The 14,319-nt window shown below is 45.8% G+C and overlaps 1 protein-coding gene across 6 annotated transcripts in view; it reads right to left on the bottom strand.

Moving 5' to 3' along the window:
- BCL9 (BCL9 transcription coactivator) overlaps positions 1-14,319 on the bottom strand; it is a 96,456-nt gene that overhangs the window by 23,363 nt on the left and 58,774 nt on the right. For 3 of the 6 annotated variants that reach the window (XM_081907851.1, XM_081907856.1, XM_081907855.1), the window contains exons 1-2: positions 12,750-12,924; positions 3,789-3,875 (exon numbers count right to left, since the gene is read on the bottom strand). The gene's annotated coding sequence lies outside the window, so the exon portion shown is untranslated. Of the gene's footprint in view, positions 1-3,788; positions 3,876-12,749; positions 12,925-13,103; positions 13,268-13,355; positions 13,524-14,319 lie in introns of those variants that run through there. The other 3 variants (XM_081907854.1, XM_081907852.1, XM_081907853.1) reach the window with 3 other exon arrangements.

Consider the following 14,319-nt stretch of genomic DNA (forward strand, 5'->3'; position numbering starts at 1 on the left):
GCGTTCCTAGGGAAACCGCCTTCAGACCAGGTCCGGGGACAGTCTGTCTCCGGACCTCTTCTGAAGGCTGGGGGGCGCGGGCTTCGCAGCAGCGCTACGAAGCCCGGCGGCTGGGGCAGGTGTTCCCGCCCCCCCGCCCGGCTTCGCAGCAGCGCTACGAAGCCCGGCGGCTGGGGCAGGTGTTCCCGCCCCCCCACCCCGCTTCGGAGCAGCGTTCCGAAGCGGGGTGGCTGGGGCAGGTGTTCCCGCCCCCCCGCCCGGCTTCGCAGCAGCGCTACGAAGCCCAGCGGCTGGGGCAGGTGTCCGGGATCTCTTTTGAAGCAAGCGGCTGCGGAGAGACGCGATCTCCCCGCAGCCGCTTGCTTCAAAAGAGGTCCGGGATCTCTTTTGAAGCAAGCGGCTGCGGAGAGAAGCGATCTCCCCGCAGCCGCTTGCTTCAAAAGAGGTCCGGGATCTCTTTTGAAGCAAGCGGCTGCGGAGAGACGCGATCTCCCCGCAGCCGCTTGCTTCAAAAGAGGTCCGGGATCTCTTTTGAAGCAAGCGGCTGCGGAGAGACGCGATCTCCCCGCAGCCGCTTGCTTCAAAAGAGGTCCGGGATCTCTTTTGAAGCAAGCGGCTGCGGAGAGAAGCGATCTCCCCGCAGCCGCTTGCTTCAAAAGAGGTCCGGGATCTCTTTTGAAGCAAGCGGCTGCGGAGAGACGCGATCTCCCCGCAGCCGCTTGCTTCAAAAGAGGTCCGGGATCTCTTTTGAAGCAAGCGGCTGCGGAGAGACGCGATCTCCCCGCAGCCGCTTGCTTCAAAAGAGGTCCGGGATCTCTTTTGAAGCAAGCGGCTGCGAAGAGACGCGATCTCCCCGCAGCCGCTTGCTTCAAAAGAGGTCCGGGGGCAGCGGGAAGAGCTGCCCCCGGACCTCTTTTGAAGCAAGGAGCGGTGGGGAGAAGCGATCTCCCCGCCGCCCCTTGCTTCAAAAGAGAAGACCCGCTGTCCCCGGGGCAAGCTTCGTTTTGCGAAGCAAGCCCATAGGGAAATTCGTCTTGCGAGACAACTCGAAAACGAAAAAACCTTTCGTTTTGCGAGTTTTTCGTCTCGCGAGGCGTTCGTCTTGCGGGGTACCACTGTATCAAAAGAGGTAAATTATCTAATTAACAGATGTAGTCTCTTGCCCTAGCTTTAAACATCAGCAGTTTCTTCGAAGTTTCAAGTTGATGGTGAACAGTCTCCCACCCCACTGTTTTCACAGTTGTTTCTGCTGCTTGGATAGCCAGTCACTTATCTTACTGTAATGTACAGATGCTATGGTTGTGTTCAACAGCTTCCCGCAACTGCTACTGATTTAGTGCTAAAGATAAACAAAGGATACAAATTTTCAAGCTGGCTTCTGCAAGCATCCTGGGGGAGTCTGTGGTTTGGACTTTACTACCTCTGCCAACCCTACCAATTTCCCAGTCTGCCATTTAAACTGACAGGGATCTGCAGTTCCTTCTGTGATTTGTGGGATCTGGGTGCGATGAACCAGCATACCCAACACCCAAAACCCCTCCAACTGGAAGGGAGCCAACTTTTAGCCTGAGGGGTGTGTGATACTACACACCAGTTGTGCCTTGTATCATTGTTCTGCTTGTACATAGTTTAGAGCACCCACGAAAGATGGGGAAAACAAAAGAGCCAAACAAATCTTATCATGCACATTGTAGGACTGTCAGTCTGAATTCTCATCTACTTCCATATTCAGATGTTACATTCAATGACCAGACTAAGATAATTCTTTTAGTCCAGATGGATAATTTGCTATAAGGCACTTTAACATGGATATTTAAGCAAATAAATTTGTGTGATAAAGGTTCAAAGGCCCCAAACCTCAAAATAACCAAGGAGTTCCTTATGCAAGGATATTTGACTTTCCTAAGAAGATATGGATATGAGACCCATACCAAAGATTAAGCCATATGGTAAGGACATGTACCCTCAAGGTAAATATTAACTAGCCTAACATCTGCTAAAGGAAATACCGTCTTGAGAGCTACTGCTGAAGTTCTTCATCAAATCTTAAAACTCAATTATAAAACATTTTCAAATAACTAGCAGAATAAGCTGTGTTAAGACAACATTTGCACTGTTCCCTTTGTCAAAGGGTTCCAGTTTCTTCAGTAAGGAAACCTAACAGCAGAATGTTATCTTTGCAACCAGTAAGTGCACTACAGCGTCTTTAAATGCCATCCTACCCTCAAATACATTTACAATATATTTGGGGGAAAGTAGACTCAATATCCATCCCTTGCTTATTAGTGCCTTAAATGTTGAGAATAGCAGGATCAATTTCATATGGGGGTGGGGGAGAAAAGAGAATTATTTTCTCTCCCCCCCCCCCAAGCTTAGAGTGGCTTATTGAAAGATCCTACAAGGTATTTTGAATAAACACTCTGAATTATACATTAATGAAGAGGTACAAAATTCAGCTGAAGTTCAGTGAAATCACATTCTCCCGAGACTGAAAATTTGTCCATCAACAGTCAACCTCCTAAAATTCTGTATCAAAAGTGTGCTGTGATAACTATTACACATTATGTTGAAGTCTTCTCACTGCTATAGCTGGAAGATGTTGCACACAAGTTCTTGGCCAAGAATAAGCAATTTCAATCCATACAAAACAGACGTGACAATAGCTCCAACTTGGTAACAAGACATATAAATACCTTGTGGTCTAGTGTGCCTGTTTAAATTACAGGTGAACAGCAGTAAAAGAGCAGTGTAAGAATGTCTGAAAATCCGTAAGTAGAATTTGAAATCAGAAATTTCACAATATGCTTCCTTCATACCTATAGCTGATGTTAATTATAAGCAGTACCATAATAAATATCCTCTTTTGGATTATGTGAGAACTGACTTCTTAAACTGGCCTAATAGTGGGCTTTCCTGTAACCGTAAGAACAAGCTATATTCTAAAACTGGGATGGAGAACCTATTGCTCTTCAGATGCTGCTGGCACAGCCAATGGTCATGGCTGGTCCAACAAAAGTTTTGGAGGGCCACAGGTTGCCCATCCCTGATTAAAATTAAAAGAGCAAGTATGTAACACTGGACTGGTTTGCATGACACTGTAATCTGAAATATGGCTTAGCAGGGACCATGCAAGCATGCAGACTCCCAGAGGGGATCTTGCAGGCACTTTACTGCTCCCCAGTCTCATGGCATGTTGAGCTAAGCCAAAGTTTGGCTTAGTGTGTCACCTGAACCCAAGCTCATGATTATATTTTCTCCTCATTATCAATGGGCTGGAGCTCCTATACATTCACACAATCCCAGTACACCATAGTTTGGCTTACCGGATTGTTGTGCAAACCAAGCCACTGTCTCACATAAGAACATACAAAGCTGCTTTATATCAATTCAAACTACTGGTTCACTAGGCAGTGCCATCTATTACAACTGAAAGACACACTATATCCTCAAGGAGAAGGTCTTTCCCTGGTTATTTTAAATCTGGAGATGCTACAGGCAGAACCTGGGGTCTTCTACATGTACCACCGGGTACAATGCAAGCTTTGGTAACAGAAAAACCAGCCAAATGTGCATCCCCCATTTGTGGTACTAACTCCACAGGCACTAGTGAGCGACACATTAGAGCACACCATGTTTCTCAGCAAATATCAATGTTATCCTAAAACACAGCAACTGAAGACAAAACACAGTGCATTTCCAACAGATTAGCATGCAAATGAAGGTTCTTTGGAAACAGAGAACTACAAGTCAAGATATAAAATTCTATAAGGAAGAAAAGTGTATCTTACCATGATCGGAATATTAAACAAAGTACAGCATCAGTTCTGGGTATCTTTGAGCAGTTCGTCTCACAAACACGTCCAGCATTTAGTTGTCTAGGAAAAAAAGATACAGGAATGTAGTAGGTATCTCTACTGAACATAAAAGCTATGACTCACTACAGATGTTTAGAGCTGTATAAACAGTGGAGTCAAAGTTTCTTTTCACAGCAGCTGAATCCTGAAGTATCAATATTCTGCTTATGGTTCTGTGATCAAGAAAACCGATTTCGTAACTGGGACTAACTTGTGCACATTAACCAAGAAAGCCCAGGTTAACTTTGCCATACTCATGTAGTAAAGATCAAGAAGATAGACTTTTACTTTTATTTTTTGGTAAGGAATTTAAGGGAAGTGATTTTAGATTCCTAGACAACAGCACTAAGTTTCAGCTGCCAAGCCCTGGGCTACACTGTTTACAAAGCCCTACCTTCAGCTACTAGATGTTCTGCCATTATCATTTCTCATTTCTAAGCTTTTTGTACATAAGTTTTATTCACAACCACAGGAAAACTTGCTTTGGCTAAAATAAAATGCAAGCACTCTCACTGTAAAGGGAAGCAATGTAATCTAAGCAACATTTCATGCTGTAATCTTGGCCACACGGGTATCTAAGCCTCACATATGCCCTGGTTCTGATAGTATGGCTAAACCATGGTTTGGCTCTTAGAGCTCTGCCCTGGGTTCACAGACTCTCCTCTCTCTGGGACTCCAATTATCTCCTCCACTTTCCAGTTTATGGAAACCACAAAAGAAGAATATTGCTTAAAGTGGGGAGAGAAGAAAACACCCATGTGCAACCCGAAGTCTAGAAATCTTAGCTGGTCTTGCTAGCCAACTTGGTCACCAAGACTTTTCTCCTCTTCTCTATGCAAGGTCAAGAAAAATCCCCTGCTCTTCAGACCTGCAAATATAAATGTAGCTCAGGTGTGGGGCTGTTCCTGCACTTTGGCCTTCAGCCCCAGCCCAGATTTGCAGAAATCAGGGATGATTCCTACAGTTGTAGAAGCCCAAGGTGCACACAGCACCATCAGTAGTCCGGCCTAACCTCTAGAATGATCCAGCTTCCCCCGGATAGCCACTGAGGAGAAGTTGTTTGGTTCAGAGTAGGATTGCGACTCTGTTCAACAACCCACCTCAATCAGCCAATACCTGTTTCTCCACTTAACTATATCTGTGAAACCATGTAGGGTTAGGGAAATAAAGTGGGATATAAATACAAAATAGATATCTAGAGCTTGTTCATGCACTAAGAGCACTTTGGAAGCCAAGGGACAAAGAGACAAACCCAAATAATCCTTTCTAGATATAGAGAAGGGTGCAATAATGTTCCCTTTTCCTTACTCTGCTCCATGTAATTCTATAGTCCAGCATAACTGTGGAGACATATCCATGTTCCACCAGTAGGGCCAAGAGATTTATTATCCTCCACAGAGGATGATGGACCATTCAACATGAGCAGTGATGTTATGGCCCCCTATAGGCAGTTTCTTTCAAGAGATCTCAAGATACGGTAGTTTCAATCAGCACCCCCCCACCCTCCCAAAAAACCAAAAAGACTAGTAACTTCTGCTAGGAAAAAATAATTCAGCTCCTGGAAAGAGCTTTCTCAAAACATTTTCACAAAAGGAGCATGCCTTCAAAGGGAGTGATCCTGGAGCTATCATAGAAAAGGTCCTCCCCCCCCCCAGTCTCTTAAAAGAGGGCCTGTTCAACAAGTCAACTATCACCCAGAAAACCTTAAACTACCACAAAATAATTATGAAGGAGGCTTCAACTGTACTTCCTTCAACCAAACAAGCCAACACTCCTCTACATCTTCCAATCCTCTTCACTGAAAGGAATATTTATTTATTTTTAACTTAACTTATAGACCACTTAATAAAAAATACCTAAGAGGTCCACACAGTGGAAACTGAATTCCTCTCATGAGGGACACACAAGTAAATGAAAGGGAAACTGGCCTCTCTCACTGACCATCCCTTTAAAATAGATAAAATAATATACAATAATACCCTCTACTTTTCAAAATCCTGACAGCTTCATACAAGCCCATATCAAAAAATCATGGGTAGACCCACTCTGAGCACCATCACCTCCAGCAGGCAAACATCAGCTCTCACCAAAAGGTCTCTTACACAGACCAGAAAACAAACCCCTTCTCTTCCAACACATAGGTAAGACTGACACATTACTTAACTAACTAGTCAACAGTCAATTGACTATGTATTATTTGACCATGGTCAAATATTTTAAATATTCCACAAATTGATGATGCTTGAAAATTTGGCCAGCTGCTTATTTAGCACAGCTGTCTTATTTTGGAAAAAAAAAGTTTTTTGTTTAATAGTTGCTACTATATGGTTTTATTTCTGTCTTCATTTTTTTGAAGTACTGCAACTTCAGGTTGGCTGTTCCAGGATAAAAGCCCAAGAGAACTTTTCCGTGAATTGCACGCAATTGTAAAAACGTTGCCTAATACCATTAAGTTATACTTTACATGAACAGGTCCTTACTAAAGCTGGTATAAAAAGTGGCAGCCAAGATCCATTTCACACAGCAAACCAGTTTGACACCTATTCCCACACCAACCGGCCAGTGCCTTGAGAATTCTGCTGAAGCCCTTCTCCAGGTGCCCCCATCAGTGGTGAAGGCATGTTAGGGGTCAGTAGGAAAGGGATTGAAAAGAAAGCTGCCAATACTGTGGTGCCTTTCTGTGGTGTAACCACATTTGGATAACTCTGTACAACTCTCGTCGCTGCATCTCAAGGAAGATATTGTAGAGTTGGGCAAGGTGAAGAAAAGAGCCACAAAAATTACCAGAGCACTACAGCAAGACACCTATAAGGAACAGCTACAACATTTGAACCCAGTTGGTAGTGGAGTGGTGGACGAGTAAGGCAGGCAAGGTAAAAGTGTAATAAAATTAAGCACCAAGTAGAGGAAGTGAATAGAGAGAAGTTTTTCCTTCTTCTCTCATAATACTAAAACCAAGAGTCATCCAATGAAGCTGAGAGATTCAGGACAGACAAAAAAAAAGGACTTCTTCACAAAGAACAGAGTTAAACTTTGGAATTCACTGCAACAAGATGTATTAATGACTACCAATTTAGAGTTTTAATTAGTTTTATCTGCCATGAATTTGTCTCCCAAGGGTTACTAATCATGATGGCTACTTATAAGCTCCAGGATCAGAGGCAGCAAGCCACTGAATACCAGTATCAGAAGAGCAGAGAGTGCTTTTCTGTTCATATCCTACTTTTGAGACTCTGGGAGGCATTTAGTTGGCCACTGTGAGAAATCAGATGCTGGATTAGACAGGCCTTTGAACTGATGCTAAAGGGCTCTTCTTCTGTTCTTACTCAATCACAAAGGAGTTTGCTTTTTCAGCATTGGCACCCCATTTATGGAATGTCGTCCCTAAAGTGGATTGGCATGGCACCTATGCTGCACTCTTTTCAGCACCAGGCAAAAGTTTTACTCAGCCAGGCATTTAAATTGGCTTTATTTCTAGTTCTGCTTTTAGGGGTTCTATTTGATATCATCTTCTAGTTGTTTCTCATACTACAATATAATTTGATTATACACTGCCTTAATATCCAACCAGGATAAAGGATGGTATTTAAATGTGTGCATATGTATGTATGTATACTTCTCTTAAATAATTAGATTAATATTCAGTTATGTATTATCCACATACTTGTCCTATAGTTCAGACTGCAATACTATGGTCTCTTGGAGGGCATCTGAGGGGCCTTAGGATAGATCAGATCTACCTCTCCAACATGAGAGTGAGAGATCCAATGTTGAGGCCTTCTTATTTAACTGCAATGAGTCTTCCGGCATTCTGGCCCAACACTGGATGGTCCTAGAAGGAATACGGAGGGAAGGAGCTGGGATCCTGAGTCCTCCCAGTCTCCTGTTACACACCCAAACCAGGTTTATTTATTTAAGTAACACTTCTGAACATGTTTAAATCTCTTCTTCCACTCCCTCTAACAAAAATGGAAAGGGAAATGTCAAAACAGAAAAACACAGTAGGAAATGGACGGAAGAACCCAAAGGCCTTCCACCACTCTCACTTTCATCCTGCTAGCTCAACTCGCAGGATTTTCAATTAAGGCAGTTGACTCTCCTTTGGATTTTGCTCCTGCCCTAACATTAGGGTTACAGTCTTAATCACTCAAGCAAATCAATGTATCTTCCAGATGCAGCAAGTTAAAGGATTCTTCTCTATGTAAATGAAGAAATGATTTGCTCATTTATCAGATATGAATACTTGCTCAAAACACAAGCTTATGTTCACCTGGTGAAAATAAGTTCCCCTTGTCTGTCCAGTTACTATCAAATCTTGTATTTTTTTGTTTTTAGGAGGGTGGAGCTAGCCCAAGGCAGAATGAAACAGAAAGGAGCAATACTGGAAAAAAGAAGAAAAGGGAAAAAAATGCCCAGTGTGCAGATTCCCACACTTAAGCTGCAATCCCTAGACTCAGCTGCTGGGGAGTAAATGCCTTTGAATGCAATGGGATTTACTTCTGAGTAGATATTACAAGACTGCACTGTCTTGTGCAAGACTCAAACTGTTAGGGGAGTTGGTTGTAAGACACAACCTATATTGAATGGTCTCAGTATAGATAAAAAAAAACCTAAAACATGCAAAATTTACACATTGTGACAACGTCAATGAAAGGAGGCCTGGTTGTAATAATAAACCACTGAAGATAATATTCTAGTTGTAAATCAACGAAGTATACTCATCAGATTTAGGAAATATATCAAGTTGTATATGCCTTGTTCCTTGCTGATTTAAATCAATTCACTCTGTTACTATGTCAGGAAAATAACTGGAAGCTCTTGTAGCTCACATGGCTTCCAATTAGTAACCTGGCACAATTTAAGGTTGTTAGTAACCTGGCACAATTACCTACGAAGCTCAAAATAGTATGCAGCCAGGTTATTTAATGGAACACATCCACCCACACAAGTCTTCCCAACATTTAGGATAATCATCAGATCCCCTGCTCCATGTCCTTTCCATTCAGAGCCATGGATGGTAGGCTGATTGGTGGGGATAGGACAGGGCCTTTTCAGAAGTGGTGTCAAGGCTATATAATTACCTTCCCCAAGAAAACTAGTTGGCTCACACTCTCATAATCTTTAGATAGATGATCGATATCTTATTTTAACCTGGTTTTTGAAATCTTTTAACTTTGCACCCTGCTGCTACAAATGATTTATTGCTGGGTTTTAATACTATTTTATTACAATACTTTATGTTTTTAATATATTGTAAGCTCCTCGGGGGGGGGGCTCTTTTAACCCAAAACATGAGATATAAATATTCAAAAATAAACAACTTGCACACAAAAATCAAATGCAAAGAACACAAATCCAATTCCCAAGCTTGGAGCTTATGAAGAAGTGGGAGATTTGTCTCAGCAGCTGCAGAGTGCTTTGGAGATGTTCTCAGGCCCCTTCCACGAATCTTTTAAGGCCTCTCCTTAGCTCTAAGCAAGGGACCCCATCACTTGAAGCAAGGGCATGGTGATAATGTTTGGAAGCCACAACTTTTTGGGTGGCCACACAAAATTCATATGCCCCTGGACAAACTGAACTCCTTTGTTTTTGAAATTAGAAGCCTCAAACTTGTTGATTACTGAAGTATCTTTTTTGTTCTAAAAAGATTAATGCTTACACATACTTGTCAACTATTTAACCAATCACTTTTTAAAGGTCAAGGGCACAACTATGATAATGAGATAGCCTATAGAATGCTGTCAGATAAAAGCACAGTAGGCTGTGGTAAAGGGAACCCTGACTGTTAAGGTCCAGTCGTGGACGACTCTGGGGTTGCGACGCTCATCCCGCTTTACTGGCCAAGGGAGCCGTGTACAGCTTCCGGGTCATATGGCCAGCATGACTAAGCTGCTTCTGGTGAACCAGAGCAGCGCACGGAAACGCCGTTTACCTTCCCGCTGGAGTGGTACCTATTTATCTACTTGCCATTTGTGCTTTTGAACTGCTAGGCTGTGGAGCACCCATCAAGGGTAACACCATGCCTCAATTCAGCTGCTCACTGTTACCTGGAGGGATTGGGAAGTGCAGAAGCAGAAAAGTTTTAACTTCCTCTAGTCAAAATGAGATGCTACTGCTCAACTAAGAAAACAACATGACCAGTATTAGTTTGGCAACTCCCTCTTATCAGCAAACATTTCACTACACACACACACACACACACACAGAGAGAGAGAGAGAGATGAGGTCCCAGGCCACTCTTATTTGGCTTAAAACCATAAGTGAGAACAACAAAAATCCTGAGCATCATTATTTAAAAGTGCAACATCTTCCACGTTCAATAAAGATAGTCCATCTTCACCATATTTTAATACACATGACTCATAAATGCAACATCTAACGACACCAAAATAATACGTCAAGTGGCACGCTTTAGATAAATGTAAATCAGTGTAAATTAGCTGCAGCTCTTCTGCTGGATTCCACCCCCCCCCCCCAGCACACATTGACCAGGTTGCTGAGCCCTACCTCAAGCTAAGCAAAATCAAGTAGATAAAGAGGAAATAAATGTACAGTATCTTGAATTAGTTTTACATTCCAAATTTGGTTTATGGACCAAAAATTTACCAGGTAGTTTTGAGCAAAACTAGCTCACATTAATCACACTATTCCAACCAACTGGCTAAATTTCATTTCATCTGTAAGCTGAATGGAAGAGCCATAATAATGAGAACACACATGCCATTTAAAAGCATTTCTTAACACACCACACTCAGACAACAGTATTCAAAGTGATATATAAATGAAGTTCTTAGCTTCATTTGTGCAAGTGCCCTCAGTCCCCCTCAGATAGAAAGTACTGAGGAACTACACCTCCAGGAATCGCTGCAATGACTACAGACTGTGCACACTTGAATATATGAATTAAAAATAAAGCTGAATGGAAGCAAGTGATATTTGTGGATGATATGATGTGCCCACGCTGCTATACTCCAATGTGCTTTTCTTTTAACTACTTTTACACAAATGTTTTCTGCCTTGCCACCATTTTACAACACATTAAAATAACTCAAGTTTCAGTGCGAACCAAAATAGACATTTTTTTCCTCTCATCTTAACACAAGTTGATGGACTGCATTTTAGTCAGCCTACTCTGTTGTTTATTTAAATGGAGCATTAGTTTAGTAAGAAAAAAGTAGCAAACAGGGAGGTAGAATAAACTGAATGCAAAGACTGCCAATCTGAAGTTAAGATAGCACACCAGAGTACTTAGCATTTCAGAAAAAAACCAAGTTCTCTTTGTATACTACCCCTTCAATGCTACATCAACATTCAAGTGACCTAAAGACCAGACTCAAGAAAGGCTAGGAGGAAAAGGCCCTACTGAATTGTGTGGCCTCTCCTACCTTCAGCTATGAAACTACATACTAACTCTACATATCACAGGTCAAAACTTAGGAGCAAGTCTGTCTCCCCATTTACAAAAAGGGTTTTGGAATGTAAGAGCAATTAGTCTATTACTTTAAGACCAATGCATAGTATGATCTAATCTGTATGTAGTTCTAACTACAGAACTAAAAAATGACTGAATGTGTAAATTTCCAGGGTGGAGATAACCTCAACAGATTTGCACCATCTACCGACGCATGCAATTAAGCAAACAGGTACTGACCAATATTCACAGCACTTCAGGAGAAATTATCAAGCCCCTGATTTTTATTCCACCCACCCCCTGCCCGCCCAAGATCTACAGCTCCCTTTAACTAGCAATGTGGAATAGTACTCCTTGCATCTAGTTCACAATCCTTCTGACCAGCATTGTTGGGAGGGGGAGCACTATGCTCTCTGGTCATGTACAGAAAGACCTCTTAAACAGCTCTGCACACCTTACTTTCTTAACAGCCTTGCGGAGGGTCGCCTACGGCCACCCCATTTCCACGCACTGGATGCACAACCCGTTTTCTTATCCCCTTGCACTTTTATTCTTCTGTGCTGCCCCCTCAGGCCCATGACGACTGCTTGGCAGCCCAGAAGACACAAACACACACTCCGTCCCTCTCCCCCCAACCCCACCTCAAAGCCTAAAGCAGCTCCTCACCTCCAGAAGCATCTGCAAAATCCTCCCCCCTTTCAGCGGCGACCCACAATGGCAAATCCCCTTATTTAACTGGAACGGGGAGAAGGAAAACGGGGGTGGGGGAGTGTGAAGCGTTCCTTACCCCCAAATTCCCAGGCTCACTCCGTTTCTTCCACCCTGTTTTCATAACCCAGGCTGCCTTCCTCCGTTACCCACAGAGACGCACGAGCCCCCCCCCCGTCCCGAAAGGGCTGGCATCTCCTGCCCAGACCCCCGCCTTGCCACAACACGCACACCATCCACACACACACCAAGGCGCATCCACATACTACTCCGTGTACACAGATAGCCCACCCGCCCCCCTTTTCCCAGACTCAAGGTTTCTCCCCCCCCCCCGGGCCGTTTGTTCTTCCCCTCATGCGATGGACACGCCTCCTCCCTCCGGCCTCCTCCACGGCTCTCCTTCCAACCCGCCCCCCCCCCGCCCGTCCGCCTCGGGCGACTACTCGGAGCCGCCCCCACCCCCGCCTCGCTTTGCCAATCGCCGACCCCTCCCGCCTCTTTCCCTCCCGCCCGCGCCCCCACCTCACGCTCCCCGCGCCCGCCCGCGCCAGGTTTTTCGACCAGCCCCCAAACTCCGAAACTTTCCCCCGAACAGGCAGGCGGGAGGGCGGTTACCCGGCGGCCCCTCGTCCTCTCGCCGCGTCGCCCCCCCCCTCCACCAGCACCACCTCAACACACGCGCGCGCACAGCCCGCCTCCCCACGGCCCGCAGTTTCCACGGGTGCCGCTGGCACCATGCGGAGGATCCTCCTGCCCGCCTCCCTCCGCACGCTCACCGCTCTTGCCCACCAAGGGCGAAGGGGCCTGGCCCGGCCGGGGGGCACCTCTCAGCCCCGGGCAGGAGGCGGCGGCGGCGGCGGCGCAGCGTCTCCCCCCGGCGACGGCGAACTCGCTCCTTTCCCGCAAACACACACAGGCTCCATTGTCCGCCAGCCAGCCAGCCTCCCCCCTCCTCCTTCTCCTCCTCCCCCTCTCCCACATGGTACCGCCCATCGCCCCTCGGCCTCCCTCCTTCTCTTGCGCGCGCCCCCCCCCCGTCCGCTCCCCGCGAATGAAGCAGCCTATCGCGCGCGCACTTCCACCAACCCCCCCGGCCCACCCAATCAATGGAACGTCCCCTCCTCACTCACGGGCAGACTTTGACTTCTCCAAGCCATCGGGGTCGCCTCGCCACCCCAGCAACGGGAATGGTAGTGTCCCGATGGAGAGGAGGGGGGGCTAGATCCCCCCCTTTCCTCTCTCTCGGAATGGTATCAACTGATTCCTTAAAGAGACAGGCCTTGAATGCATGGGTCCTTCCTCCCCTGTAAAGCAGCACCGCCCTCACCTCGCTCCATTCATCCTGGCACCGCCCCCGCAATTAGCATAGGCCAGCCCCATACCTCAAGGTAGTTTTCTTTCCGCCGCCTCTTCCCTCTTAAAGACGCAGCCACCCAATGGCACTTCTTAAAGCGACATGCTGCCCTTTAAAAAAAATATTCTTTCCCCTCCACCACACACACACACACCCCGCAAAGCCATCTCCACCAGGAACTCCTCGGAGCCAGCCTGGAATCTCGGCACGTTTATTTCAAGGCATCAGAAGGCATAGAAGTGTCTCTGTGGCAATGCGAGGGGGAGGCACACGTCCCAAGCCTAAGCCACACCCAGGCAGGGCGCGCACACACAAAACACACACACACACGGACGCTCTGCACACTTCCCACACCTCAGGGCCCCTCGTCTCCCAGGTACGGCAGCCGCACCGCACGCTGCAAGAGCACACACGACACCTCGCCGCGCTGAGATGCGTAAGCCTGAAGCAGGCTCTTACCAAAATCAAGAGACAGGGCGAGTGAGGCAGGGAGTCGGGCTGCAGCGCAGCACAGGGCGAACACACGTTCTCCTCCCGCCTCCACTTGCCCCCCCCCCACACACAAAATAGCAGACACTGATTTAAAGAGCATGTCTGCACCATCCATCTCAATTGCAGGCGCACAAATTGGATTTTGCAGAATTAAAAGCCGAGCTCTCTGGCCGGGAGGTCGGGTCGTTGTATTAATTCAGGAGATGCATTCCATCTCGGCGATCGGGCGCCCCCCCCCCAATCTGATCGGCTCCCAGATTTATTCTCTCCTTCCAACCTCACACGCCCGCTCCCCCGTCTTGTGTGCCCTATTACATAAACCCTGCGGGCTATCAACCAAACCAAACGCATCTCACGCTTTAATGGTGCTAGGTATACTGTACTCCAGATCCATTAAAATCTATGGAATTGTGGTCATTGGTTTCGATAGGTATGTGGATTGCACCCGTATGACACTTCGCTGGCAAAACAGACATAAAAAAGCCAAAAGGCGGCGGGGG

The sequence above is a fragment of the Podarcis melisellensis genome (assembly GCF_964234715.1).
Source record: "Podarcis melisellensis genome assembly, chromosome: 4".
NCBI classification, from domain to species: Eukaryota; Metazoa; Chordata; class Lepidosauria; order Squamata; family Lacertidae; genus Podarcis; species Podarcis melisellensis.